Here is a 25,381-nt window from a genome sequence, read left to right as displayed (position 1 = left end):
CTCTTTTTCGCTCGCTCGCTCGCTCGCCCCCGCCCCCCACTCGAGCTCGAGCCGCCGCGCAGCCTCCCCAATTGCGCGCCCAACAACTTGAGGCAGGTGCGCGCCCCGCGGGAAATCCTCGGGGACGGGGCGGCGCTGCGACGGGCGGAGGCGGGGGCTCGCGCCGCCTCTCCCGGCGCCCCGAAGTGCTGGAGGAGCAAGTTTGGTTCTGGGGCGGCGGCGGCGGCTCGGGCAGGGGGGGTCCAGACTGAGCCCTTGCGCGGACGCCCGTCCGTCCCCAGCCGCCGGCCGGCGCCAGGGCTCGGCGCGCCCGAGCGCGAGGGGCGCGGGAGTGCGTTGCGAGCGCCCAAAAAGCCTCCGGAGCGAGGGGAGGGGAGCGGGGAGGGAGACGGCGGGCGCATGCGCCTGGGCCGATCGAGCCATATTGGATATGAGGCGGTGAGCGGAGCGCCGGCGAGCCTTGCCCGAGCCCCGGCAGCGGCGCGGGGCTGGAAAAACTCCCCGCAGGTAAGGCGGGCGCGGGATGCGGGGCCTCGCGGGTCGGGGGGCGCCCGCCGCAGCTGCTGGGCGCGTTTTGCTGCCTGCGCGGCCGCCGGAAAGGCTTTTTTCCGGCTCCTGAAGTTTGATGCGGGAGACGGCGAGGGAGGGCGGTAGCAGCAGCAGCAGCAGCAGCCAGGCGAGCGGGAGGGGGAGCGAGCGAGTGGCGAGCGCTTCGCTCGGATGTGCAGCCGGGAGACGCCGCCGCCGCAGCAGCAGTACGAGCGCCAACTCCGCGCGCGCTCCGCGCAAGTTCCCGCGACGCGGGAGAAAGGCGCTCTGCGCCCGCGCACCTCCGGGCCCGAAAGGGGGCGCCTGCCCGCCTGCCGTTTCCCTTCGCATTTGTTTTCCTGCTGTACTTGTAAAAAGTTCCTAGGCGCAGAGCACTGGAAGGTGCTCCTTCTCCCTCTTTTTCTTTGGGGGGGTGTTTGCCCCTTATTGTGTGCCCAAGGAAAGCCAAGCCTCTCCTTCCCTCGCCTTGGTTTCTGCAATCTCTGGCTGGGCGACTGAACGTTGTGGATGCACTTTCTTTTTCTAACTTGGGTGGGTTAGAGGAAAAGTCATTTCAAGGGAACTTCTGAACTTTTCAGGCCATGTGTTTTGTCTTTGCCGAAGTGGCGTTTGACATGGTGGTGATGGTGATGATGATAAAAGCATTATTATGATTACTAATCTTCTCTAAAATGGCTTCATTTGGAAAAGATGAGGCCTTCTTAAACAATTGGGCTGTGGTTCTCCCCCCCCCTCCCCTTAGCGGCGAAGTGATCTTTCAACCCAAGCGCCGGGGAACTCCGTCGGGAGCGCACACTTTCTCTGAAGACCGCTACGCGGTTTGCTACCCATCTGCGATGTTGATGGCAGTTGCGAGCTCCTCGCATCAACTTGGCCCCATAAATCGCGACTTTTTTGTGGGTGGGGGAGGAAGGTGGGTCGGATCGGCAGCTGGTGTCCGCCGTTGTTTTGATTGCGCGTGATTACAGTGCCACCAAATTACACTCCGCGGAGCCCCTTTGCCAGTGCTACGGATGCCTCCTCCTGTGGGACTCTACTTTCAGTTGAAAAACAACTCCTGTTCCCTTCGCTTTCTTAGTTTCCATTCTCTGCTCTTCTGCCCTCCCTCTTAAGACTCCAGAAGGCAGGGGCTTCATTGCCCTGTAGCTGAGGATGCACCTGAACCCATAAATCCTAAATGAGGGATGCACACTACACTTGGCTGCAGTGGAAAGGAGAAGAAGGCCTTAACAAATTTGAGTCAAGTTGGGGAAATGCTCTTACAGTCAAAGAGGTGCTTGTGCAGGAAAGACAGTTTGGGAATTGACTCCATTTAGATGCATTTCTGTGCATGAAACTGTGGAATCATCTTACTTAATGAAAAAGAAAGAGGAGTCCAGAACTTAGACTTTTACAGTTTCTCTCTCGCAGGGACAGGCAGTTAATCCGCTCTTAAAAAGCAGCTCTATTACTAGGCCTCTCCTAGGCCAGAGTGATGTCTATTTAATGGTCTCACATGGGTTTCGTGGAATGATTATATCTGCTTTGGAGAGAAATTTGCTGTCATAAAAAGTGTGTAAGAGTCTGTAACATTTAGGATTCATAGCTTTGCCTCTACCTTTATCCACTTGGAAGTAAAACTCTGGTATAAAACTCTTTACTGATAAGACTGTGGCGCTAGGTTGGTCCTGTTACTTCTGCCTCTTTCTCTGGACTTAGTACTGCTGGGAGGGAGGCAGAGGTTACCGTGGCAAACATTTCAGTAAAATAGAATGTAAGGTGCACAACTCTAACATTCATGTAAGAACTGATACGTTCTGCCCACTGACTTATAGTAACAGCTGTTACTGTTATGCATCAGGCTAAGCTATTTGTACCGCACATGCTGGTCAGAACAACGCTAAGCCTTTTTAGAAATACAGTATATCTTAGTTCAACACAGTACCTCTCATAGATGGAAGCTTTTAAAAATCCCATTTTCCTGTAACAAAAATACACATTTACCGGTAATATTTGAGCAACATGCAGTTACAGAATATGGACATCACCCAAGTTGGTTTAGGCTTGGCATCTTAGAGTAATGTCACATGTTACTGACAGCACACCAAATGTATAGTGTGGTGTAGTGGTTAGTGTCTGACTGGATGTGGCAAACCAGGGTTCTAATCCCTGAAGCTCACTGGGGTGACTTTGGGCCAGTCACTGTCTCTGTCTAACCTACCTGACAGGGCTGTTGTGAGGATAAAATGAGAAGGGGAGGTCATGTACAGCACATTGAGCTCCTTGGAGGAATAGGTGGTATAGAAATGTAACCAGTAAATAAACTTTGTTTCACTAAACACAAGTGTACACTGGCCACAAAAAGCAGGGCACTCAGTTTCCTGTTATATTCACACACAGTGCAGTAGACACCTGTAGCTTTGTGTTAACATTAATTTGTGATACACGCGAAGAGACTGTAAAACTTCAAACCACATTACAGTACATGGAAATTGTCCAAATGTCTTTAAAGGGAATTTTTCTCTGGATACTGTGTTTAGTCTGGGGCTTAACAAGAAAAGTTTAGATTGGTTCTTGAACTCTTTGGGCAGCAATGACTCATCCATGAGTAGTTTATATTTTCAGGATTGACTATAGTAGAGGCAGTAACCAGACTAGGATTCTTGCAAAACTGTTGTCTTATACCATGATAGTTCAATCAAGTCAGGTGTAGCGCTCTGTGTAGGCCTCATTCCTAAATGCATCTATATACATCATGGGATCATACATGAAAGTCATTTCACATGTGTGGTACAGCTCCTCCTGGATTGTGTCATTTCAGACTGGAAGTGTAGGAATTGCATGTTTCCTCTTGTGTTTTCCCCCCAAAGCCAAAAAAACCCAAAACATTTTAATGTTGAGAATGACTTTAAACTTTGCCTTTCCACAGCAAGTACAGGAATGTGTTTTATTTTGGTTGTGGGTATGCCGTGCTCTTCCCTCTCCTATTTGGTGCAAAGGCTTGTAGCACAGGAAGGGCTGGATTAAATATTATCCCTGCAGAATAGTGTTATTCCTGTATGCTCATGTCTCAATTAGGACCCATGGACAGCAGAGGCATATGAGGCAGTTAAGAAGTTAGGTGACAGCATTGTTGAAATCTTAACTTGAATGCTAGAAAGCTGTCAACTCCTTCACCTACAGGAAGGGCTGCACTATCTGTAATCTGTGCACATTTGGGTTGTCACTTAAAAGGTAAAGGTACCCCTGACCGTTTGGTCCAGTCATGGACGACTCTGGGGTTGTGGTGCTCATCTCACTCTATAGGTCGAGGGAGCTGGCGTTTGTTCTCAGACAGCTTCTGGGTCATGTGGCCAGCATGACTAAGCCACTTCTGGCGAAGCAGAGCAGCACACGGAAATGCACATTTGCCTTCCCGCTGGAGTGGTACCTATTTATCTGCTTGCACTTTGATGTGCTTTTGAACTGCTAGGTGGGCAGGAGCTGGGACCAAGCAACGGGAGCTCACCCCATCGCAGGGATTCGAACCGCCGACCTTCTGATCGGCAAGCCCAAGGCTCTGTGGTTTAGGCCACAGCACCACCCACATCCTGGGTTGTATCTAACTGGGGTGTAAATATGCCTTCAGATAGGGAACAGATTTAACTATTGCACCTATGCCAAGTATGTGTGAATTTTATGAAGAGAGTTTAGAATAAAAATAAGAGTTCAGACTCTGTTTCTCCTATTTATGGAATTAATCCACTTTCAGGGTAGTGTTCATGCTTTACCTTGGGACTTCTTGCAATTCAGATTGTACAATAGGCATATAATCTTATTTTTCAGTACTTCTGTGACCTGGTTCACAGACATCACATTAAGCCACAGTTAAAATAAACTATGGTTTATGGTGAATGAGCAGTAGTTTGTTTGGGGGAAAACAAACTATGAGTCTGGGTTTTAAAGCAAGCCAAACCATGGCTTGTGTCCTGGCACGGATGGGAGAGGAATGAAGAGCCTGTGATTTCAGCAATGCTGTTTCACATTATGTGTGAGCCAGCCTTAGACAACAACAGAGGGATGCTGTTCAGTGGATAGAAAGCAGCTCCTGCTTCAGCCTGAAGTGAACCGGAGAGGGCAGTTCATTTCAATTTCAGGCTTTCCTGATGGATTAATTAGTGTACTAAAAGGTGAAAAAGAATTGAATTTATTCTCATTGATTCTGTGTATTTGTGTGTTGGGTGACACTATGTTTATGTGACAGAACAACTTCAGGAGTGGGAATGACTCTGAAGCTTACACTGGGTTTCTCTACAGGGCAAACCTTGCTTAAAAATGAGATGAGCTGGGTAAACAAGGGCACCTAACTTGGCAACTGATCCATAATACTTCCTTTCAAATTGCAGTGTGGAATTATCTTCTTTTATTATTACTATTAATCCTTAGCAAAAAAAATGGTTTGAATAGTTCTACTACATGTGGAGGACATGCTGAAGAGAGGGTGTAGAACGTATTTTTACAAGAAAATGAAAATTAATCTATTTTCCATAGGAAGGTACCAGTTTTATTCAATATTAGGGGGGGGAAACAAGTTTTTTTAATCAAAAGGTAGAACCTTACCAAGTTTTGAATGTGAAAGCTTTCTGGCAGATACAGGCCCAGTTCACATGTGTGAATGAGCAAACACGCAGGTCCTCATAGATTGCAGCCACTTTGTAGTGCTGTACTTCACTAATCAATGGTTAAACTTCGTATGTTTCCTGCTGCGCTCCAGGCAAACCATAGTCCAGGTTTGCAGCTTGTGGTTTGTCTGGGAGGGCCAAATTCCAATTCTGGGTTTGGATGACACACTAGGCCAAAACTGTGGCTCAGTGCAGCTGTGAAACAATCAGGGAGAGGAAGAAAGCAGCCATAATCTCTCCTGGAGACCGCGCATTTGCTTATTTGTACTACGTCATGTTTTGGCCTCAGGAATGATGACATGGAAAGAGTTTAGTTTTATTCTGAAATTGATTTCTCCATTGGTTTAAAAATAAACATGTGCTAAACTGTTGCTATTGTTAATTCCTTGCATTTTCATAGCTTGTTCAGTTTGAAATTGCAGCTCTTTAGACTATCATAATACTTGTCTGCCTCAGAAAAGTAGTGCTGTTGCTGGCTATTATTCAGCAGCTTCATGGCAGATCTGGGAATAAAAACGAAACTCTTTATTTTAATCCTCAAATAAGACTTTTAAAATGAATTGAGCTAAACAGATCTATTTCTTCCAGGTGGCTTGAGAGGTGCACAGTGATGATTATTTATTACAAATATCTACTATGATAATCCACTGTAATGAATAATTTGCATTGCCTCAGAGTAGAACTCCAGCTCATGAGGGACAAAGAAAAATAAAATTCAGGAAACTGTACTTTCATTGTATGTACTTGAATGCTAGGAAGCTCCCGTATGCTATGGCCTTGTTACAGAATGGACATAAAAGATAGAAATCTTCATGATTATTCAGTCTTCTAGTCAATATAAAAATGCTGTTATTCCAATCCTTGGCTATTGACAGTGCATTTACCAGTACTTCCATAGGAGAAAGTTGAAGCTGCTTCATGTGTTTTTTCCCCTGTCAGAGGAGAAAGGGGATGTATTGTGATAGCATAAAAGTCTGCAGGGTCCTTGAATAATGTTTACTACAGCATGTACCGACTCCCTGGGGTCTTTCAGGCAATTACACTAGCGCAAAGTCCCTTGTCTGAATGTAACTGTTTCTTTGCCCAAGCTCTCTTCGTTTTTTCAATTTGCCTCCAGGGAGTTTCCCCCCCTTTACAATGGGAACCTCACCTGTGCAAGAACAGGTCAAAAGGCATTCAGTGAAGATAGCCGTACATAATCTTATGTATACTGACTTGTTGAATAGTGTGCAGCTTCATCATTAAAGCAGTTATCATTGGCTTAAGGGTGTCTTTTTCTAACTTGAGAGAGAACTGGAGGTTTTTAGCGGCTCTGCCATTTCTTTCAGAAATATGTTTCTACTTCAGTATTCTGTACCTAAAGATTTGACAAAGATCAATGGCTAGAAGAACACACGGTAGCTTCTGTAATATGTGCATTCCACACTTCTGACTTGCAGTGTAGGAGCAAGCTGATCTTTCTTTATGGATGATAAATTGTAGGGGGAAGTTTAGTGTTGTCTTCCATGAAATTAAATTATGTGAACAATTAAAGAGAATATTTTGTGCCAGCCCCAAAAGCATAGGAGGTGTTCAGGTATTGTGCAGATGAGAAATGATGGCTCAGGTTGCCCAATAAATGGAAGCAAGTGTCTGATAAGAACCAGCATTGTCCATTAGATGGCTTTTTAAACTTGGACCTGGCTGTGCGCATTTAGATCTCTGCAAGATGTGCTTATGTAGTGAAGAAGAAGAAGAGTTTGGATTTGATATCCCGCCTTTCACTCCCTTCAAGGAGTCTCAAAGCGGCTAACATTCTCCTTTCCCTTCCTCCCCCACAACAAACACTCTGTGAGGTGAGTGGGGCTGAGAGACTTCAGAGAAGTGTGACTGGCCCAAGGTCACCCAGCAGCTGCATGTGGAGGAGCGGGGAATCGAACCCAGTTCCCCAGATTACGAGACTACCGCTCTTAACCACTACACCACACTGGCTCTCATGAATGGGAAGAATAATAAAATCATAGAATTGTTGACTTGGAAGGGGTCCCAAAAGTCATCTTGTTCAACCCCCTGCAATGCAGGAATATTTTGCCCCAAATGGGGCTCAAATGCACAACCACCCTGAGATTAAGTGTTTTATGCTCTACCTGCGGAGCTATGGGCATCTTAGGTGAGTTTGAACAAGTCACCCATCTTTCAGCTTTAATTTGTTAAGCATAAAAAGGTCATATATTTTTGTTGCAAGAATGAAAAATATTAGCTGCAACCCTGTACTTCTAGGAGAAAAGTAGTGCTGTAGGACCTTAATTAGATAGGTCCAGGAATGGGGTGCAGGGCTTAGTCGGAATTAAACTTGGCTCAAATTAAGAGTGGATTTGTACTTTATAAATACATCACTTGTTATTTTTCAAAGTCAGAAGTGACATATAAACCATGCACACACAGAGAATGTTAGAGAGAATATGATTTTAATACAGTACTAGGGTTCCTTTTCCTCTGTTAACTAAACTGTTCAATATAATTGGCAATAGACAATGCAAGCAATCCCTGCTGGGCGATTGGCACTTCATTCTGATTAGATTGTTAAACTATAGTTCTGCACCCACTTATTTTTGTAGAAATCTCTCATTTCAGTGGATTTGTAGGCCTACTACTGGGTACCATATTAAATCTACTATACACTGCTACTTAACTTCTGTTAGTTTCAATGGAGCTTACACCCCCCCCCCCATTGAACTGAATGGAGGCTGAACGGCTGCAGTATCTGGTGGATGGATTCCTTGATTGTTAATGGTTGGCACTAGAGTCCTGAATTAATCTTGGCAGTTTATTGTGGTGAAATGGATCATTGCTATTCCTTTGCATTCTGGGCCACCCTTGATAAGATCTTGCTGGTTTAGAAGATTAATAGTTTGTCCTTGTTCACTTAATCTGTTTTCATTTATTTGCTGTTTATTCTTTAGGACACTCCTTTTCCTTTATGGAGCTGAATAAACCATTTTTCATTAGCGAAATCGGTTATAAGGAATTCCCATTATAGCAAATAGCTGAAACTGATAGTATCTCAAAATGATGTGGCTATTAAAAATGCTTTGATATTTTCTTTGTGTTTTGGTGATGAAAGATAGAGGAGATGAATTCTTGATGATCTAATGAAACACTATATGCAGTGCTGGGCAAGCCTTAACGAGTATTTTGGTAAATTTGAAGTGATGCTGCTCAGATCCTTCCAGGATGGATCTTCCAGGATCCAGAAAATTTATAGCAAATAAATACAGCTGTTCCTGAATAGTTGAACTTAGTTTTTTTTATAATCCTTTGCTTCGTCTCCCTGCGTGTATCCCCAAGGCAGATAATGGGGTTGTCTGATCTGGGTACGTGCAGTGAATTGAGCACTCAGGGCCCAAACTACAAGTTAATGTTAGCCTAGTCCCCCCCAGATGCTTTGGGCTCAAGTTCCTCTCAGTTCCCTTTTGTGTGCTTCATACTGGGAGTGTTTTTTCCTGACAGAAGTCAGCAATTGCAGGTACAGTGGTACCTCAGGTTAAGTATTTAATTCGTTCCAGAGGTCCGTACTTAACCTGAAACTGTTCTTAATCTGAAGCACTGCTGCACTGCCGAAGCACGATTTATGTTCTTATCCTGAAGCAAAGTTCTTAACCTGAAACACTATTTCTGGGTTAGCTGAGTCTGTAACCTGAAGCGTATGTAACCTGAAGCATATGTAACCTGAGGCACCACTATAGTGGTATGGTTTGTATTGGGACCTGTAGCATTGGGATCTATAGCCAGTGTTAGAAACTCAGGTATATAAGCTAGGCGCCAAGTGGCACCTTAAACCTAGATTACGGTCGCCACAGCAGAATGTCTGTTTGCCAGGGGGTTGGACTAGATGGCCCTCGGGGTCCCTTCCAACACTACGATTCTGTGATCTCAACTACATTGCCTGACTGTAGTTTCCTCTTACAACAATTCCCTTGCCCCAGTATGCAAGAAGGAGAAACACACACTGTTTCCACACTGTGGACTAAGGCAGTGATTTTTAAACTCTGGTCGCCAATCTGGGCCCCAGAAATCTCTACGTAGTCACAGTTGGACCCGCGATAGTAGCAAAATGCACCCAGCACCCGGCTAGTTTTGAAACTTGGTTATAGCAGCTTTGTGGGGGAAGTGATCTTCAGTGGAGAAAAGGGCATGGGAAGGGCCATAGTTTAGTGGTTCATTGCCCATGTGGACAATTCAAATCTGGATTGACCAATGACCTGATTCGGTATAAGGAAACTTCCTGGGTTTGTTCCTAAAATTTTAGCTTTGTTTCCTGTGCTGATGTATATTGCTCCCCTGCCCCCTGTAGCTATTGTTTTTATCAAGGAAGAACATGCCCAGTACTATTTATTTTCTTATATTTATATCTTGGCTTTCTTCCATCATAGAACCCAAGGCAGTGAACATGTGGTTTTCCACTGGTCACTCATCCACACACTGACCAGACTCACTTACCTTCAGCAAGGCTGTGGTATCCTGTGCCTCCCTCAGACCATACCTTGAGAGTACTAATACAGCATGCAATTTAACCCTTACAATGCCTTTCATAAGTGGTGATGCACACACTTTCCTTAGTATCTCCATTTCATGTTAAGCTGTTGGGACATGTTGTTGTCGGTTTTTATTTAAAAAAATTACATCCTATCAGGCCTACTTCGTGTTCAAACTTATAAGATGACCGAGTACTTTAAGTGCACTGATCATCTCCACAAGCTCATTCATTGTTGTGCAACTAACAGTATTTTAAATACGGACATCAAAGAGGATACGTTCTTGTTGCCTGATGGGAAATTATGGTTACTGCAAAAAGCAGCAACAAAACTGAATGTTTATGTGTAGCATATCACATCGTACAAACAACTCCTGAGGAGGTCAGTAGCACAACTTGATACACAGACCAGCTGCCACATTTGGATTTCTACCGCAGTAGCAAAATAACGAAGATTTAGAGTATTGTATTCAAAGTACAGTACTCCAATTTAGCTTGTTTGAGGAGTACAGCCTCGGTAGGCATTTAGAAGAATAGAAATGAACTACACAAACTGTCTACAGATCACTCGGCGTTTAACTGAAGAAGTGGTTCTGCAGTTAATAGTACTTTTAAACTGAAATATTTATTACATATTGTATTTCAATAAATTTGCACGAAAACTCTGCGTCATAGTGTAGTATAAAGACATAAAAGCTTAATATAACCCTTAAGTATATATAAATGAGTGGCCATCTAAGTGTTTACTAGGGTTTACTTTGCTGAGCTTCAGCTGTTACTGCATTGCAACATCACATAAATCTCAGTAGAAAAAAAATCATCGTAGAAGCATTCCCTTTAGAGTTTGGTATATAATAATACATTACCAAGAAGGTTAAATATAATTGCCTTGCAAATAATGGAGCAAGTGATAGTGAATAAATAACTTCTTGCTTGGCATTCACTGTCCAATTGGACAAGGGGAGTGTGGTGTCACTAAATGCTGTTACTATATGTTGTCCTGATCTCATAATGAGTAATTTGTACTAAAGTGGGGAGAGGGAGCTGGGTTGGGACATAGTAAACCCACACAGGCTTCCTGATCCCCTGGAACAGTGAGGTGTTCTGCATGTCTGTCAGCACCCAGAAGGAGAAGTGGGCTTTGTTAATCCCTACTGCGAGCCTTTTGTGTGAGGGTATCTGGTCCATGCACAGATGGAACATGCCCTTGTTTGCAACTAAACAGGGCCTTCTGCAGTTTTGCTACCTTGGAGACAATCTAAAACCTTGGACCGTGTAGCCCACATGCCTGTTGCATTGCAGAGTTTTTATCTGCATAGATATGAAGGGCAATCGCAAAACAGATTAGACATTTTTGAGGGTCTTTTTTGTGCAGATGCCATGACACCAAACAAGCTCTCTAAAGATGCAAAACTAGGATTCAGAGAATTATGAAACTAGTTCTGGGAATTGAAGGGTACTGGGTTAGGGTGTTGCTGTTTTTATTAGTAGTTCTCATACCACTTCAAAAACTTATCTCTTAAAACTCTGAGGGGAATTCTCAGAGCAGGTTGTGCTATGACATGGCATTCTGCTGAGAGGAGAAGAAAAATCCACTGGGCTAATGGAAGACAATAATGTTAGCCTAGGACTGCAATTTCAATTGCCTGACAGTAAACACCATGGAACTCAAGTGTATACATGTCAAAAGATGGTGCGGTAAATCCAGCTCTTGGATCCAGGCCTACTTGTTGTTCGGAACTTGCAGGTATAGGGGCTCGGAATTACAGGGCTTTGCAATGTTTCTCTGAGATGGAAAGTTAATGTACAATCTTTTTGGTTAGTCATAAGTATCCATACTTCTCAACTACAATAAATACATTGGGTCATACCTTTAATGTTTGACTTCAATAGTTGGTTATATTATCCTGTTGTCTTATATAGAAAGTAGGCTAAAACTTAATGTAATTCATAGTTTCATTCTGAGATACGTTAAATTCAAATTTAATTGTAAAGCATTTTTAAAGATTAACATAATGACTTTTAAATTATATAAATGGCTTAGGATTTGGTTTATCTTGGAAGAAAAAAATAATTGTCTGGGATCTAAAGCAGTGTGTGCACATAATGAATTTTCAGCTGCTCCCTTTATCCTGTCCCCCTCTCCGTGTTTTTTTTGTGTGTGTGTATAGGGGCTAGAAAAAAGCAGCACTTTCCTAATATGCATACACGCTTATCTGGATCCTAGTGTATGCATCTATATCAGCACAAGCAGGGTACACTCTGTGCCTAGACCTTTCAGAAAAGGGAATGTGCCATAAGCTGATGTGTTGCCTGTTTTTCTTCCTCCTCCCCATTTGTGTACAGATTCCTTCCTCCACATCCTGGTTCACACTAACCACAGCCTGCTCCATCTGGCATCTGAATTGGGCAAACCAGAATCGGAAGTTCACTTTAAATAATTGTATTGAATGGTAACCACAAGGAGAGGAGGGAGTTTTTAAGCACATTCCCAACTTTGCTTTGACTTCATTGATACTTGGACTGGGCCAAAGTGTACCGCCTTTTAAGTGAATACTGATAGGTTTTAGAGTGCGAGCCATGCAGGACTTGATGCCACTCAGTTGTGACTGCGGAGCTTGGATGTGTCAACCATGCAGTCTAATCCCATTGTGTTTATGTAATTTCCTGAGTAGCATAGCTGCTGGTAAAAAAAAAAAGGTTGTCACTATCGATATTCTGCTGCCCAAAGGGCACTTCGGTGGTAGTCCATGTCTCTTGTACCTCGACTTAATAATGCACTGGGCGGCTGTTTGTGGTAGTGACTAAGGTCTTAAACTGAGACTTCTCAGAATTCAACACAGTTAACCAGTTACTGACACCCACTGCTGAATAATCTGTTTAACAGTGAAAATGGGCAACACTGCCTGCTGCAGGAAGGCAGTGGGGTTGGCAAAGTTGTGTTGTTACTCACAGGTGCTTTTTATTGCCACTCAAGCAGAGACGTGGTGTTGTCTGAATTACATATTTGAATACACTTATCTAAGCAATTCAGATTAGGTATTGCACTGATTGCATTTTAAACCCATATATAAACTATATATATTTGATACCCGGATGCTTCTACCAATTGGCTTGCATTGGAGTAAATTTTGTGACAATTAGGATTTGTTTTGCTTCCTTCTTTGCTTTTGCTTTGCCGCCTATTTTGCTCTTGTTTCCAGTCTTTGTAAACATTTTATCATTTTAGCTCCATAGCTGCCTGAAAGATTCAAATAGAGGAGGAAAAGAACATATTTGTGGAATGCAAACTACATTTTTTTTCATATTTACGATAGCTTTGGACTAAATAGACACATACATTCTGTTCAGTATAACAGTGATGGAGAGTACTAATTTGTGTCTCATGGTTATTTTTGGCAGCAGGTTTAATGTACTTTGAGTGAGATGAGCCATGCTGATGGTCTAATTGTATAGAAAAGTATGCATGTAGGATGGAATAGGGAACCTTCTTCTCACAGGGCCCAGGCATGTATGCTGTAAATATGCAGTATGTATCCTGGACAAGTGAAAAAGTCCATGCATTGAGCTTGTTGCAGCTGGATTTAGGATCACCTCTAGGCTGTATGACTGATCCTTATGGGGTAGATTAGCCCTATCCAGAATAGAGGTGGCAGGTTTTAAGGCGTTTTTTTCTGGTTGCTTATTTTTATGTGGTTGATTTGTCGGTATTGTAATCTCTGAGTGCTCTAAAAAAAATGTTATTTTAAATAACTATTCTAATGGAAGAAATTCATTCACTTATACCATACAATTAATCACTTTTACAGAGGAAACTTTTGATTCTGTCCATATTTTAGGTATTGTAGCATTGTGCTATTTTCATAAGGTAAAAAAGGGACATACAAATCCACATAATATCCTATTACCATAAAATTTATGGTTAGACCGGCAGATGCATTTATGGGTGCTTTTGCACTAGCAATGAAATGGGAAGTATTTTTAAGCTACGGTGTTTAAAATGCTCCAGTGAGAAATTTTTACTGCAGGACTCATGTGAACAGACCCAAAGTAGGGGTGTGTCCTCTAGTAAATGCCACAGGAAGTCCAGCAGTTGCTAACATAAATATAACTTTAGGCTGCTGTTGTACCTTAAATTGGGTACATATGAATGCATGCTGGGGTGTATTACATCTTGTTACACATACACAGTGATTGCATTGGAAGAAAATACAGTGCTTAAACTCTGCTTAAATTAAGGGCTTTAATGGGTTTGCCATGCAGCATTGGTTATTAAAGGTAAATGTCGCTGATTAGATTTTAGAGAGCACCTTTTAGGTTCAGAAAGCTGGGACACTCAAAAAATGTAGTCACACGCACCCTGGTTTATTAGCTTAATCATCATAAAAAGCAGTGATTTAATCACGAGACATAATTAATCAGCCAAATTAAAAAGACAGGTAGAACTAAATAGATGATTGCAAATTACTGCTTTTCCCACACAGTTCATCTTGCTGTTCTCCAAAATCTTTTTGGACTTTTGACCATGCTCAAAATAGCTGTAAATACAAACTCTCCATGAGGAGAGAGAAGTCATCTGGTAGTTGCCATGTAAAAAATAATAACAAGCATTGATTGATTGATTGATTGATTGATGTGATCTAAAGTGTCAACACCAATATATGCTATATTTTATAGATAAGACTGCAGGAAAGTCAATCACTTGTTTTTCAGGCTAATTGACAACCTGGGAGCAAGGAATCATTTTTGCCCACACCCCAAACATTTGGGGTAAAGATGCAACAGAAATGTATTGGCTTCTGTGCAACAGTGAAGGTGTAGAATATTTTGTGAGGTGTATAAATCATTAACAGGCTACAGATTAAATTAATTACAGTATGCTTATTATGAAACCTGCCCTCTTATACTTGTTTGAATAGTAGTACAGTCATACCCCGTGTTGCGTTCCGCTCTTGTTACGGACTTTCAGCTTATGAAAGTGGCAAACCTGGGAGTGTTTACTTTTGGGTTCGGTGCATGCGCAGAAGCGCTCGATCGCACCGCGCACATGCGCAGAAGAGGCACTCTAGTTGCAGACTTTTCAGGGTGCGAATGGCACCCCTAAATGGATTAAGTCCGCAACTAGAGGTACCACCGTAACCACTTACGGTAATTTTGAGAAGATGGTTTAAATAAGTAGTTTGGTAATACGAGAAAGGAGATTCCCACTAAATACCTGGAATAACTTTCTGACAGTAAGAGCTGTTTAACAGTGGAACAGATTCCCATGAGAGGTGGTGGACTGTCCTTCCTTGGAGGTTTTTAAGCAGAGGTTGGATGACTATCTGTCATGCATTATCTAGTTGAAATTCCTGCCTTGCAGGGGGTTGGACTAGATGGTCCTCAGGGTCCCTTCCAACTCTGATTCTATAGTGAGAATGGGATAAACAAGGTGTGCCAAAGGCAAATATGTTTGAGAACAAAATTTCTCAGATCGTGCTTAGGGGTTGAGACCCATGATGCTTCCAAATGAAAAAAATATCACTTTTACTGCTTGGATTGCTACATACTGTACCATTATTCCACTTGCCACATGGCTGGACTCTCTTACCACTGAAGGTGGAGATGGGATTCTGTAGCATGCAGTAGTAGTCATTAATGTTCCTGCTCCTTTTTGTTCTAACAAAGGCACCGTTTTCATTGGCCTGAAAGTTTGTCAATTTTTGAGGAATGGTAGGGGTATTGTGGACTTTATTTGGGAATCCTAAGGGACCCAGTGAGGCCTCAGGGCCTTACGTTTGACATCCGTATTCAGAAGAGATAGAACATTGTGTTTTGTGGAGTTGCGAGGATTCTAACTTCTATTCAGTCCTAAAAAGACTTAACTTGAGAAACTGTGGCAAGAAAGATCCCCCACACTGCTAATCACCAAAATACTCAAAGCTACCAAACGTTCCCTTTCAGCTTCCAATGAAAAACATACCACAGGAAATTACCAAGGAAACTCCACCTGTACACAATTCGAATAATCAGTAAGCATCTTCAGAAAGCCCAACCAGATAGTCGCATCGCCCATCCTCTTCGCAGCTAAACTGTACTCGCTGCCTCCGAAACCGCATACTTTGATTTAATGATCAAATTTTATTGATTTACAAAATGAGAAGAATTTTAGAAGAAAGCAAGCAGCAATCCATGTGATTGAATTACAAAAGGGAGGAATGTTGTGGGACTTCAGTAGAGTCAGAGTCAATGAATCTTGTGGTGCCTCCTGATGGTATGAGCAAAGACATGTCAGTAGCAGCTAGAACTTCCGGGAAAGTGGAGGTGATGGTCCCAAATGAACTGGGATCTAATGTTCCTAATTACCTTGGCCTGAAGATGGCTCTGCTGTTCACACTTGCTGGCAACTGAAGGACTGAGGAGGAGGATTACACTGCTTTCCGGTCTATGGACCCTGCATCCCTCCCCTCATCTAGGTAGGTCTGGATACTGCTCCAGTTGGATGTCATCTAGCAGATGTTGTGGAGGGTACACCAAACCAAAGATGACATCAGCAACAAGGACATCAGCAACTTGCTCTATGACTAGCAAGTTGTAAATGGATCTCCACTCCTCCAGAATAGCCCTGCTCTACTATGATGGTATTTGAAGTTCCCGTCAATGCCAGTTCTTGGAGACTTTTAGGGAGGCAACAGCCACGATTACAAAGCAAATGCCTGGTCTACATGGATAAGAGAACACACAGGAACTTTATTGTGTAGTCCCACCAACCTAGAGAAGATGATGCCTATCTCAAGCTTATCTGCAAGGGTGGAGAATGTCCAAGAAATGTCAGTGTTGTGGTTTCTCCCAGAAACACTAAAGTATGTATCCATGAATTATCATTTGCTGTCCAGCATTGCCTGCAGGACCATTCTATAGAAGTACTTGCATTTGTGGTATTCCACACACACTTCCCAGGCCAAAATGCTAAAGTGGGATGAATCCAAGGCCGCCTTCACCCCACTGATGCCCTTCCCGTGAAGCCAAGCTCATGGAAGGATAAGGTGATTTTTGTTGCTGTTCTTCATTCCCCACATTTGTGGGGGACAGTTTCTTCAGGATACAGAGAGTTCTTCTGAAGATCTCACAAATCATGGATAAATCCAGAACGTAAAGCTGAGAAGCACGTAACCCACATTAAAGACCAGTTTGTAGAATGTCAGCACCCGTCTCTTCTTCCCAAGCAGTGCTTGGTGTACAGCCTTTCCAAGACTGGAGTGGTATCTTTATTCATTCCACAAAGTCATCTTTAATTTCTCCAGCTTCACCAATTCTCCCTCATTGATTTCTGTGTCCTCTCCATGTAGGCCATTACGACAGGTACCACCGCTCACTCTTGGGGAACGTTCCCTTGCCTAACCATAGGCTGCCTTCTCCCCGGTGTTTTGCATAACTCTTTATCTCCATTATTCGTACCCCCTTCAGTTAAGTAACTATATTCCCATCTAGAGTTGAGGTGTGCAGCTTCTAGTGTGCACATCCTAGAAACACCAGGTCACTAAGATCAAGGAATGTTTCTAATAGTCAAACTGAGACTTCAGGGCACATGTGGATTGTACATTAGGTGTTTTCACCGGGGGTTTCGAGTTAAATGGAAGCTGCAACTTGGAAATTACAGGCAAAGGTTTTATAGGCAGCGTTGAGTGCTGATTGAAAACTCATTTGAGTTTTTCACCCCCTTAAAAGTATTTTGGCACTGTTAGTACCAAGTTATTAAACCTTGCTACTTTTACCTATGAATGCTTTCAGGGTTTTTTACAACAGTTATGAATCTTGTGAATTCAATTGTATGTGAATTCAATTGTATGTGAATTCGTATAAGTTAAATGAGAGTACCATGGTACCCAATTCCTTTAACTCCTCTGCTTCCTTCTTCATCCCATTCTAGATGTTACTAGGGACTCACTAGGCTGTGGTCACTTTAAATTTTCCTTTATTTGTAGCAGCTGCAAAGCTGTCTGCCTTTGAGGGGAGGAGTTGTAGTAGTGGAAGAGTAGGGTGAGAAAAGAAGCCTGTTACCAGGCAGAGTTAGGACCTAATTCTTTGGGCAATAAGCCAGCAAGAGCCACTTATCCTTGGGAGAAGATTCCTTTTTGTTCCACTCTTGATGCATGACTCTGCAATCTGCCCAATGTCTGGAACAGGCATACAAACCATACTTAGCAAACAGTGCTGGGTTCCAGTGTAACAGGATGCCATAGTTTGAGAAAGCCAAGTTTCATAAATTAACAACAATAAAAGGCATAAGATTGTGGTTTATTGGGAATAAGCATGGTTAAGCTACTGGGCTCAGTTTGTGTGGTGAAACAAACCATGGTTATGCTAAACAAACCATGGCTCAATGTTCCATTTAAAAGCCTGTGTCTGTTTACAAGGAACAGTCCTTGGCATTGACCTTTCATTTCACATGCCACAGTCTCAGGCATTGTCCAACACTGAGACATTGTCCAATTACTTTCTCTTTCTACACACAGGCCTATAATATAGCCCTTGTGTATCATGTAATACCGCCACAAGGCCAGGTTCTAATTGATTTTACACATATCTATTGAGAAATATTTCTCACTAAGTTCTTGGCTCTAGTTGTATAGGATTGCCAAAGAATAGCAGGACACTGGATGCTCTTAAGGTGAGATGAGATGTTCTGTTCTCCATAAATTGCCTGGCATATTATGATGCGCCAGAACAGTGGATACACATACATAAAAACCCAGCACTGAAGAGGGGAGGTCTTAAGAGAAAAAATGTCTTATATTCTTGTCTAGGGATGTGTCCTAAATTTACTTGAGGCAAGTATCTTATAAACCAGTGATTAAATGTCTTCCATAACAGTTACTGATACAATAAACGCTTACCTACACAAATAGAGTTGATGGGCATGAAAGATATAATAAATTGTTTCTGTTCAGGAAAGTCACCTACAATATTTTCTAGTCTCTTGAGAGGTTTCAAACTTGTTTTCTTTTCTCATTTTTTTTAAAAAAAGATATTTAGGTAATTGGGGGAAATAAGAGGAGCAGCATGTTCTAATGAGCAACATGATCATCATATATACACTAGTAGCAAACTCAGGTGCTGAATTACAGTGTCTATATAGCCAAAATGGGTCTGAGAAGCAAGAGAAGAGGTATCGGTGTGCCTGGGGAAACCACAACGTTTGCAGAAAGTGGCAGATACCGCAGAGGTCAAACTTATTTAGATATGCTTCTCCCTACCACCACTGCACAGGTGGCTGCCACAGGTCTTGTTACTTTACAGCTGATAAGCCAGGGGTAGTTAACATGCCATCCTCCATATGTTCTGGGGCTCCAGCTCTCTTTGGCCACAGTCAACAGGGCCAGTGGTTGAGGGTGATGGGAATTATAATACAACAACATCTGGAAGGGTAACATGATGTCCTGAAGGCACAAGAACTGCCCCATCCCATATTGAAACTGGCAGCCTTATGTGAGGATGAACATGAGAGCCAGACTAGTTTTATTCTGAGTAACTTCGTAGGACTGGAAATGGCCAAGACAGAACTCGGGATCCTAGTTCGTGCCCTTCTTTCAGAACAGGAAGCATGTACAATGGTACCTCTAGTTACAAACGCTTCTGGTTACACATGCTTCTCGTTACGAGCTCCGCTAACCCAGAGGTAGTTTCTCCTGGTTGCAAACTTTGCCCCAGGATGCGAGCGGAAGTCGTGTGCCGGAGGCCCCATTAGCGAAAGCGTGCCTCAGGAGAAAAACGGTTTCACCTTAAGAACGGACCTCCGGAACTAATTAAGTTCGTAACCAGAGGTACCACTGTAGGCCTAGAAACACATTTTTTCCAGCCATCTAAAAATGTCCTCTTTCTGTTTCAATTTCCTTTAATTGTGTTTACTGAGAAATGATGAACATGCTGCTAAAATTAGAGCTCCAAAGAATAATTATTTGGAGATGATTCTTTTGGCACCAGCGCATGTAAGAGAGAAAGACAAAGAGAGGCTGATGGTGGGGAAGGGCAGGAGAAGCGGAGGGCAGTCACGTGGGCCACCTCTTCCAAAGGGGCAGAGTATACTTAATGGCTTTTATCTTAGTGAAGGGGGTGTCTCTTCTTTTTCTTCACAGAGTCTCTAAATCCTCAAGAGAAGGGTGAGGGTAAGCAATAACTTTTTTCTATCCTCCCTAATTTCATTGAAAGCGTATGCAAGCATATTTTTTTCAATTACAAATCTTCACTCTTCCATTTTTGCTTTTTTTTAAGAGAGAGCTTGTTGTCTTGTGTTCTTGATTCTACAGTTTCAGTCAATTAACAAAGTGATAATTTAGCACCATGAGTATGTAAATAGTAGGTAAGTTGGTTTACCTGTAAGGAGAATTTTATCACACCTTCATACCTGGTCATCTTGGCATTTGTAGCAGGATGTTAACAGTGACTGCCTTCAGTATACTGTATTTGCTGTGATGGTGAGTTACCAATACTGGATAGCTCAGTCTGTAAAGCATGAGATTTTAAATCTCAAGGTTGTGGGTTCGAGCCCCACATTGGGCAAAAAGATTCCTGCATTGTAGGTTTTTGGATTAGATAGTCCTTACCAGTTCTAGAAATCTATGTGTGTTCACACTCCAAAGAAAACAGAATTAGGATAATTGTGGAAAAACATGTGCTGCGATTACTGCAGAAGTAGCTTTGTGTTTCCTGTAATTCTTTTAAATGAGTTACCTCTATCAGAATTGAGTTGGAAGGGACGCAATGGGTCACCTAGTTCAACCCCTGCAGGGTAGGAATATGAACAAGCCTAGGTAACAATTTTGATGGCTAAAGGTAGCATAGAGCCCTGCGGTCTCACCTGAAATTGCTAATTCATTAATATGCCAGGGATTCCTATTTCAACGTGCTTAAAAATACTGTATATGGGTATTTTAAATAGCTGCTGGTGGTTTGGACTTCCACAGTAAAAAAGAAAAGAAAAGCACATTGCTTGTGAGAACAGATGTCAGCAGTAAGTGTAGCTGCAAATGATCGAAGTTCAAATGTAAGCTGTGTTACTTTTTAATCACTGGCTTTGTATGTGATGTTAAATTCTGGCGGATGAGGAAGCCTCGCCTGTCATTGTGCCATTGTTGGTAGAGGAGCTTCTAACACTGCTGTTTCCATTTGATCTCTCTTCATCTGTAAAAATTGCATTTTTTGATGCACTGTTTTCACTCTGTACTTGGGTATGGATATGAGCCTCTCTCCCTGTCACATGGGTGAGCATGAAGGAAGACGTGTCAAATTTGCTGAGTTGAAATATTGGGATTTTTAAATTGTAGCTGTCGGTCTTATATTTTCTTGCAGTTTGGGTTTCCTTTTTTATCATGTAATTTTAGGTGTTAAATTGTAAGTCTTCTCAAGTTGTGAAGACACACACACACATGTACATATTGATAAGTAGTGATTATATTAACATAGCACTGTCGGCATTACTACCAGAAATCTGTCTGCACTCATGGAAAGAGTGCACAAAGAACTTGTGAGGAAGAACATGAAAGGACATACTGTGGTATTGGCTTCCTGTACAAATTCGGACGATTGTGACACCACTAACATCTTTATACACATGTGCCAATAGTCATAACACTTAAGAAAGGTGAAAATACTGGTCTGTTGTCACTTGCAGTAGAGACTGGCTACCTTTTTAATGGTTATCTAATGATTAATTAGATTGTAATTTCTAAGTAACAAATATGGAGGTACACATGTCGCCTACCCTTGGTGGCTAACCAAAAAAAAAATATGCCTACCCATATGTGGGTCTTGTCTCTGACTTTCTCCTGCATCTCCAAAACACAGCATGAGACCAGAGACTAACCCCTGCTCCCCGCTCTAGTCTGATAAGATGAGAAGTGGTAGATTTGATGCAATCTGGAAAAAAAGTCCCAATTCCCCTCCATCTTAAAGCTGGAAGGAATGTAGAGACTTGCTTTGGTTCTGGGTTTGGCAGAACCCATAAGCAAATCCTAGGCTTCCTTACCACAACTTTGGGGCCAGAGACAAATTGAACCCCCCACCCCCTGGCTAGAGTTGGGAAGAAGCCGAAGACTTAAGTACTTGCCACGGCAAGTAAATTGTAGACCAAAAATATACTTTAGGGACAGGTGTTCTTCATGCATGACTTGGCTTAGTATGATGTGTAAATCAGGCCATTGAATAAGATGGAGGTGTTTATACAGCAAAAGTACTTGGGAATAGCTCTTTGCTAGTCTAATTTAGTTTCATTTATAATATAACTCTAGTTCCTTCTCTCATTTTATAGCTATATTTTCCCAAACCAGAGGAATATACTTCCAATATATTAATGCTGAACATCTGAAACTCCTTTTATAGTATGATGGTTAGGGACTTTTGTTCTTTCACACCAATAGCTGACAACTGCAGGAGGGCTCCTGTCCTCTTCATTGTAGGGTTTGCATGTAAGGATCTGTTTAAGCAATTGTTAATTAAACTAGTACAGTGGTACCTTGGCTCCCAAACGGCTTAGTTGTTGAACATATCAGCTCCCGAACGTGCAAACCTGGAAGTAAGTGTTCCAGTTTGCGAACAATTTTCGGAAGCCAAACGTCCAATGTTCCTGCAGCCAATCAGAAGCCGCGCCTTGATTTTTGAACTGTTTCAGGAGTTGAATGGACTCCTGGAATTGATTAAGTTTGAGAACCAGGGTATCACTGTAGTTCAGAATTGCCTTGTGAACAAGCAGCCCATGTTTTTACAATGGTGGAGAATCCTAGGGTGTTGGTTGCATAGGCATGGTTGCTCTCATGATGTATTCACAGTTCACTGTGCCCTTATGCTGGATCTCATCATTGTACATGGCTGTGGCTGGTGGGATGAAATGAATTAATTAAGGGATTGTACAATAACCTGTTTTACTGGTGAGGCTGCTAGAAGCACTAGGCTGTGCTCATCAGGCTAATGGTTTCTGTTGTTGTTGGGACAATGCTAAAACCTTGCTTATCTCAAGAGGAGGAAGAGTTGACTTGAGGCCCTCACTAACTTGCAGCTTCCCTCCTTTAATTAAACGAACCAGCAGCTAAAGTGCTGTAAAGGGATTGTTACTCTAGGACAGGAGTGGCCAACTCCCAGAGTTAAAAACTGGCAGTGATCTATTCCCTTTTTGGGGGTTCGGGTCAAAGTTCTTGAGTTTTTTCAGGGAGGAGGTAAAATGTTGAGCTTTCTTTAGGGGAGCCACAGTTGTTCAGCTTCTTTGGGGGGAACCAATGACCTACCAGTGATCTACCACAGATGTCCAGTATCTACCGGTAGATCACGATCTATCTGTTGGACATGCCTGCTCTAGGACAATGGTGCATTATAGGTAATCCATAACTCCTTGGTTGGAAACTACTAAAGCTGGAAGCTCATTTTGAGGAGTCAATGCAAAGTTGTGTGCAGAGTTCCACGCCTGCGCCACCAAAATCAACTGCACTCTTTTCATGCCCTGCACGTACGGAAACCAGACATTAGCCAGCTTTTATTAGACTTGCTGCATCTCCCATCCTATATCCCCATCTCTTTTTTTACCTCCTCATTCCTTGATGGAACAGTAAACGGAGGGCAGTTCCAATGTATTTCTAGTTTTGATAAAGCAAGTCCCCACGGAGGAACCCATACAGCTGAAAGAAAATTGCAGAGCTGCTGGTGGATGGCTTGTTGGCTGCTGAAAGTCAGGAGGCAAAGGATACAAATTCTGCTGCCTTCTATCTAAAGTACTCTACTTTATTAATTGGTGCGATTGGGAGCGACTCCAGCTTTGTCATATTGAGCCGAGACTTTATTTCTTGGCTCTTGCACATCTTAAAGATTCCAATTTTAAAGCAGCTCTATGGCTGTTGCAGTTTACAGATCAGAAGACTTATTTTAGTCACACAACTTTAAACAAACTACGGCGTGTCACTCAAAGCCATTTAATGCTTAGGCAGTACTTCATTTCTCAATTATGCTTCCTAGACTTAATGCACAGGCTGTACAGAGAGCCATACATAAAGCCTTGTCTGTCTGTCTCTGTGTGTGTATGTTAAAAAACACAAGCAACCTCATTTTTTAAAGTTTTGTGAGGAATTGATCATGTTAACCAGTGCCATTTTTGTACAAGCATATAGCAGGAACGATGGGGAAATATCCATTGTGCTGCTGCTGCTTTTTTCTTCTTTTTCAAAAAATAGTAATAGCTTCATTTAACAGGAGCTGCTATTTCTGGCATTTATTATTGTCAGAACAACTGCACAATATATCACTAACAACTTGCTGAAGAATTTTTAAAATGTTCTTTTTCTTTTTTTCCTGTAATTTGGTAAATTTATAAATAAAACATTAAAAATAATCACTAACATCATGCAAATAATTATTCTAGTCTCTGGATGGGTAGTAGAGTTTGTAAGCTATAGATCCTGTAATACTGTGGTGGCTCTTCAATACAGTGCCCAAAAAAGTGTAGTCTTCAGGCTTGTTTTCTTTTAAAAAAACCTAGGGGCTTGGTTTTTTAACTGACTGGTTCCATGGATACTCCACTGTGAAACCAAAATACAGTGGTACCTCGGGTTAAGTACTTAATTCGTTCCGGAGGTCTGTTCTTAACCTGAAACTGTTCTTAACCTGAAGCACCACTTTAGCTAATGGGACCTCCTGCTGCTGCTGCTGCGCCACCAGAGCACGATTTCTGTTCTCGTCCTGAAGCAAAGTTCTTAACCTGAAGCACTATTTCTGGGTTAGCAGAGTCTGTAACCTGAAGCGTATGTAACCTGAAGCGTTTGTAGCCCGAGGTACCACTGTATTGTGTGTGTCTCCCAGCCCCGCCCCCATTTGTCTTTTTAAAATTATTATTTTAAAAATTGGCCATGCCTATTTTGACATTCAGCACCTTGACATTCCCTCCATGTGGCCCTTGGCCTGAGAAAGGTTAAGCTTGCCTGCCGTAATGCTTAATCACTCATGCGGTGCCTGATCAGGCAAATGGACAACTGATAGGCAGCACATGCACGTGTTGTGTAAGGGATCAGAGCTGTTTATAGACTGTATGGAACCCTTCCCTCAGTATCTTCCTTTCCCCACTCCATTGAAAATGATGAAAAGAGATCTCTGGATGTATTGCATTTTCTGTTCATTGTAGATTTCTACTAACCAGAGAGGAGATGAAGCTTTTCTTGAGCTTTGAGGATTGACCCATCTCAACATAACATTGATAAAGGACATTTAAAATGCTTTGTTATTCTGAGCATTGCAGTTAACAAACTGTAATAAAAAGAAGTGAGTGCTGCTGATCTGGATCTAGTGGGGCACAGTGCAAAACGTTGAAAATCAGCCTATACTTTTGCACCAGCATAAATGAGTGTCTGCCCAGCTAGCTCCGCTAGTAAATGTCTGCATGGCATTTTCAGGTTTGCTGTACCTGACAGAGGAATGCACTCTATATCAACCCTAACACTGAGTATAGAACACTCACTCTTAAAATACCTCTTTGATAGACCAACGTGCACTGTGGCCAAGGAAGCACAACCCCCTGCCATTCAAGTGTCTCCCCCAGCACCTTGCTTCCAAATGTCTCCAGTTTGTCTGGAAAGGAAAGCTAGTACTGGACTACGTAGTCAGAAAGGTCTAGAAAGCAGCAAGCTTCCACTGGCTGTTAAACATAGACCACGAGAGTGTTTCCTAT

The 25,381-nt window shown here is 42.5% G+C and overlaps 1 protein-coding gene across 1 annotated transcript in view; it reads left to right on the top strand.

Moving 5' to 3' along the window:
* Positions 1-377: 377 nt before the first annotated feature.
* The window catches only part of SFMBT1 (Scm like with four mbt domains 1), a 75,109-nt gene continuing 50,105 nt past the window's right edge, over positions 378-25,381 (top strand). Inside the window, exon 1 of the mRNA XM_081901192.1 lies at positions 378-507. The gene's annotated coding sequence lies outside the window, so the exon portion shown is untranslated. The remainder of the gene's footprint in view (positions 508-25,381) is intronic.

The sequence above is a fragment of the Podarcis melisellensis genome (assembly GCF_964234715.1).
Source record: "Podarcis melisellensis genome assembly, chromosome: 2".
Lineage (NCBI taxonomy): Eukaryota > Metazoa > Chordata > Lepidosauria > Squamata > Lacertidae > Podarcis > Podarcis melisellensis.
This window is presented reverse-complemented; position numbering and strand designations above follow the sequence as displayed.